Here is a 6,000-nt window from a genome sequence, read left to right as displayed (position 1 = left end):
TACAGCAGACGATCATCAATAATAAGGGGCTCTCTGGGTGAAAGTGATAACGAGATCCTAATGTTAGATTTAGCAAAATTCATTTAACCCGAATAGAAGAGATGTCAGAGTCCCAGAGTATAGGTTGAGGAATAAAAGATCCTACTACCACCCAATGGCGACGTGGGCCCGTAAGCCACACAGCCATGTTAGTAAAACAGTTTTCACTGACTAGACTCAACTTCGGGCAAGGAGTTGGAAAGGGGGATTCCTACAGGCCGTCGGCTCTGATACCAACTTCTGACGCCCCCGATTTGACTGTACACTAATCATGCACGCAAATGTGTACGACCAAGATCAGGGACTCACGGGAAGATATCACAACACAACTCTAAAACATAAATAAGTCATACAAGCATCATAATACAAGCCAGGGGCCTCGAGGGCTCGAATACAAGTGCTCGATCATAGACGAGTCAGCGGAAGCAACAATATCTGAGTACAGACACAAGTTAAACAAGTTTGCCTTAAGAAGGCTAGCACAAAAGTAGCAACGATCGAAAAGGCAAGGCCTCCTGCCTGGGACCTCCTAACTACTCCTCGAAGCCGAACTCCACGTAGAATCATCCTCGGGATCTCTAGCTCCTGGACTCCAGCATCTGGTTGCGACAATCCGGTATAGAAAGGGGAAAAGAGGGAGAAAAGCAACCGTGAGTACTCATCCAAAGTACTCGCAAGCAAGGAGCTACACTACATATGCATGGGTATATGTGTAAAGGGTCATATCGATGGACTGAACTGCAGAATGCCAGAATAAGAGGGGGATAGCTAGTCCTATCGAAGACTACGCTTCTGGCCATCTCCATCTTGCAGCATGTAGAAGAGAGTAGATTGAAGTCCTCCAAGTAGCATCGTATAGCATAATCCTACCCGGCGATCCCCTCCTCGTCGCCCTGTTAGAGAGCGATCACCGGGTTGTATCTGGCACTTGGAAGGGTGTATTTTATTAAGTATCCAGTTCTAGTTGTCATAAGGTCAAGGTACAACTCCGGGTCGTCCTTTTACCGAGGGACACGGCTATTCGAATAGATAAACTTCCCTGCAGGGGTGCACCACATAACCCAACACGCTCGATCCCATTTGGCCGGACACACTTTTCTGGGTCATGCCCGGCCTCGGAAGATCAACACGTCGCAGCCCCACCTAAGCACAACAGAGAGGTCAGCACGCCGGTCTAACCCTATGCGCGCAGGGGTCTGGGCCCATCGCCCTATGCACACCTGCACGTTGCGTACGCGGCCGGAAGCAGACCTAGCCTAGTGGCGTTCCAGTCCAATCCGGCGCGCGCCACTCAGTCGCTGACGTCACGAAGGCTTCGGCTGATACCACGACGCCGGGATACCCATAACTACTCCCGCGTAGATGGTTAGTGCGTATAGACCAAATGGCCAGACTCAGATCAAATACCCAGAACTCATTAAGCGTGTTATTTATCCACGAATGCCGACCAGGGCCAGGCCCACCTCTCTCCTGGGTGGTCTCAACCTGCCCTGTCGCTCCGCCACAAAGTAACAGTCGGGGGCCGTCAGGAACCCAGGCCCACCTCTACCGGGATGGAGCCACCTGTTCTTTCAGCCCCCTCATCAGAATCACTTGCGGGTACTCCTCGAGCCGACCCGACTTTAGTCACCACATGTGTCATGTATATAATGTATATAGTATATACCCGTGATCACCTCCCAAAGTGATCACGGCCCAGTAGTATAGCATGGCAGACGGACAAGAGTGTAGGGCCACTGATGGAACACTAGCATCCTATACTAAGCAGTAGGATAGCAGGTAAGGGTAACAACTGTAGCAACAATGACAGGCTATGCATCAGGATAGGATTAACGGAAAGCAGTAACATGCTACACTACTCTAATGCAAGCAGTATAGAGAAGAATAGGCGATATCTGGTGATCAAGGGGGGGGGGGCTTGCCTGGTTGCTCTGGCAAGGAGGGGGTCGTCGTCGACGTAGTCGATCATAGGGGCAACATCGGTCTCGGGGTCTACCGGAGAGAAGAGGGGGAAGAAACAGTAAATATAAAGCAAACATAGCTTCACAAAGCATAACGTGGCAATATGATGTGCCAGGTGTGACCTAACGTATGGCTACACGATATAGGTGAAGGGGGAATTCAACCGGGAAGGGGTTCTCGGTTCCGGACCTGTGTCAGTCAGATGACCGGAGGGGAATGTTCCATGTTCAGCATGCTAAGGGCATGTGACAGATGAACGGACCGCGTATTCGGATTCGTTGGATTTTTCTGAGCAACTTTTATATAGAAAACATTTTCATCGGAGTTACGGTTTAATTACTATGAATTTCTAAAGGTTAAGGTATTTTCTGGAATTATTAATATTAACATAAAAGGAATATTGCATCAGCATGACGTCACTGTGACGTCAGCGGTCAACAGGACGGCTGACCAGGTCAAACTGACCAGTGGGTCCTACCTGTCATAGACAGTGGACTAACAAAAGTTTAAACTAACTAATTTTAGATTAGTTGACTACTGGACCCCACCTGTCATTGTCTAATCAACTAAACTAATTAGTTTTAATTATTAAAATGTTTTAATTACGGAATTAAGCGGTGGGGCCCGCACGTCAGTGGCTGGGGCCTGCCCAGTCAGCAGTTGACTGGGTCAACCCAGTCAACTGGGACCCACAGGGCCCACTGGCAGTGGCTCTGGGGTGGCCCCAGGCCAGCCACGTCGGCGGCCGGCGCCGGAGTTGGCTCCGGCGAGCCAAAACGCGGCGGAGGGTGCGGCGGGATTCGCCGTTCGGCGGCCAAAATGGACGCGGCCGACGCCGTTCGAACGGGAAGACGACGGCGAGGCGATCTGGGGTAGTGGCAGAGGCTGCGGTGGTCGGGAACGTCGACGGCGAGCGGCGAGGCGGACGCCAGACTTCGGCCCTCGCGCGAACTGCGGCTAGAGGGCACGGCAGGACTACTGGGGAGGCTCTCCGGGGTCCTGGCGAGGCCTAGAGCACGGTGGCGAGCTCGGGTGAGCACGACATCGACGAGGACGATGGTGACGAGCTCCATTGCGAAGTGGGCTTCGGGCGGCGATGGCAACGGCGGCTACGGAACGTGGGCGAGCTAACGGAGAGGGGGAGGAGAAGCGGGAGCTCACAGCGGAGCCGTAGGGAGTGGCAGTGAGCTCGGGGAGGGCGCGAAGTAGCCGGAATCGGCGACGAACGCTGGCGATCCGAAGGTTGAAGACGAGCTCGTTCCGGTCGGAGTAGAGGCGCTCGGCTCGGTCCCGATGGCGTAGGCGACGTAGACGATGACGAGGAAGACGGTGAGCTCCAGATCGAGGCGCGGGAGGCACGGTGGCCACGGAGTCGAGCGGCGGCGGCGGCGAGCGCTTCGGGTGAGGTGGGGAACGAGAGAGGGAGAGGCACGCGGGGGCGAATGGATGAAGATGACGAGAGGGGAGGCCACGGTGGAGATCTTATCCACCCCGATGGCCTGTAGCGGCGTGGACGGCGAGGTGGGTTCGGCGGCGACGGCGGGCGCGCCTCGGTCGCTTGAACAGAGAACGGGGAAGAAGGAGGAGGCCGTGGTGGGCTGAGCTCTAGGCACTGTGCACTTAGGCCTGTGCACAGTGGCCTTTTCTCTTTTCCTTTTTTTTATAGAAAAGGGGTTTAGTAATATTTTGAGCTCCCATATGATTTTGCAAAAATGTGAAACTTGGTCACATAATTACTTTGCAATATCCAGCACTGCCACAAAAGTTTGGGCATTTTTGGACTTCATTTGAATTTATTCAATAATGAAAAGGGCATTTTAAAGGCTGTTTTTGCTCTGTTAAAATGCATTAGGCCCATTTAGAAATGATGATGATGTTGTGTTCCTTAACAGAAAATAGTTTTGGATTATTTGCTAAAAGGTGAACATTTTTCCAACAAGTTTTGATCAAATTCAATTTGCACTTGCAAATTGAATTTGATTCCAAAGTGGAATTTCAAATGAGATTTTAATCAAAGGTGATTAAGCACTGTTTGGAAGAATGATTAGCTTAATCACAGTGGGTTACCGTAGCATGACACTGAGGGTGTTTCACAAGGCGAACACAATGTCTTCAGTTTGAAGAGTAGAAACCAATGTTCCCGTCATCATAAAAAATCTCTCTTTTATGATGAGAACTAACAGCACAACAAGCCGAAATCCTCGTCTCGAGTGCATAGTCAAGGGGATGTGATTTCCTCCTCCTACCGAGAGGAAACCCTATGGATCGGATGTTCGTCACACTTTGAAGTTGTGCCCTCTTGGGGTCTTCTTCGTCGGAGTTGGTATTTACTGGAGGGGCATGTGGACATTGTTTGAAGGTTCATAGTAAAATTGTGTGACAATTATGAGAATATTTGGATCACAACAAGGTTTTGATAGTTGGTTTTCTAGCATTCCCATTGAGTCTTTATTTTCGTTCTCCTCTAGTGCTATAAAGCTGAAGTTGTCACATCATCGTCTAGGCAGTGACAATGATAGGTGGTAAGTAATGTTTTTGTGTGATTTTTTCCAATTAACTAGACAATTCTCCTTTTCTTAGTTAATAGAGGAAGTCATGTGGACTTTCGATGAGTGAGTGAGGCCATTTTGTTGTTTCGTTGATGACAATGGTGGTTCCATTGTTCTATAGTTTTGTGGAGGTACGACCATGATCATGTGTAAACTATTTATCTTTCATGTCAAATCAAACACTAATACAAAATTGAATTGTTGACGAGATGTTTTATTGATGGGCAATAGCATGAGCTTTGCTTTTTCATTAAAGAAGGGGACTCAAGTTACATGTATGTTCATCATATATGGAGAAGATAACTCATAGACACAAGCCTATTCACTAGCTAGAACTCCAAAGACTCTAGCCTACAAATGATGCAGGTCCTACCATTTTTGGATCAGCAACCACATGCTCGCTCCGACTTTGGGATCATCCATAATCTTCCGCATCATGTTTAGGAGAGGCTCAGGCAATATGCCTGGAAACTAGAAGTCATATCTCGAAGCTACTAAGTAGCAACCATCTCTTGTGATGTTCCAACGGATCCTACGGGCTCGGCGGATAATAGCATCTTCTGCACCTTTTTCCCAGAGGAAGATGAATCCATCCATAAGCACCATGAGATTTTATGAAGACCGTCCGACCACACATCCATCTATTCTTAACTAGGGCCTCCTTAACTGACATGTTTTATTTCTCCTAGTCAGAGCATATACTAAGGGCGAGGTCTTTCAATGCGTGACCATGAAGCCATTGGCCAACCCATATTTTGTCCCGACCATCATCGACTAGCTCAATATCGGTACATACAGAGAAAAACTACATCTAATCACATGGTAGAGCAGTGGCAGATAATGGGTGCAGATCACCCCACAGTCCAAACAAGGCCAGCGGCACACAAGGCTTTGCTGTAGCACGAGACGTCTTTAATACCAATCCCTACTAGCTTATTTTGCTTGCAAATCCTTTTCTAGTTGACTAGGAATTTTCCACGACGAGCGTCCTCATTAGCATTATAGAGAAAATCTCTCCTGATTTTATCCATCTCCCCTACAACCCATTTGTTAGTGATGACGCTTGTGAAAAAATGTGTTGTAGTAGAGGTTAGTGTTGAGTTATTCAAAATTAGGCTCCTAGAATTGTATAAGAGCTTTCATTTCCACCTTTTTAGCTTTCTTGCCATCTCATTAATAATAGGTTGCATTTCAACTCGTCTCGTCCGCCACGTCAGACTGAAGATGGGGTCCCACACGAAATCGCCCGAAACCCGGCAGTCCGACGGACGCCTCCTCTGGTCGGGGGTGTGAACGTCGCGTGGCGTCGAGGCCAACCCGGCCATTTAAGTCGGCCGACGTCCCTCAACCCTAGCCACATCCACCTCCCCCCTCTCTGCGTCGCCAGCCCGAGCCCATCCACCTCTCTCTCGCTCCGTCGCTCTTCCCACGCCCTCCGGCTTCGTCATGG

The sequence above is a fragment of the Aegilops tauschii genome, chromosome 3 (genome assembly GCF_002575655.3).
Source record: "Aegilops tauschii subsp. strangulata cultivar AL8/78 chromosome 3, Aet v6.0, whole genome shotgun sequence".
NCBI classification, from domain to species: domain Eukaryota; kingdom Viridiplantae; phylum Streptophyta; class Magnoliopsida; order Poales; family Poaceae; genus Aegilops; species Aegilops tauschii.
This window is presented reverse-complemented; position numbering follows the sequence as displayed.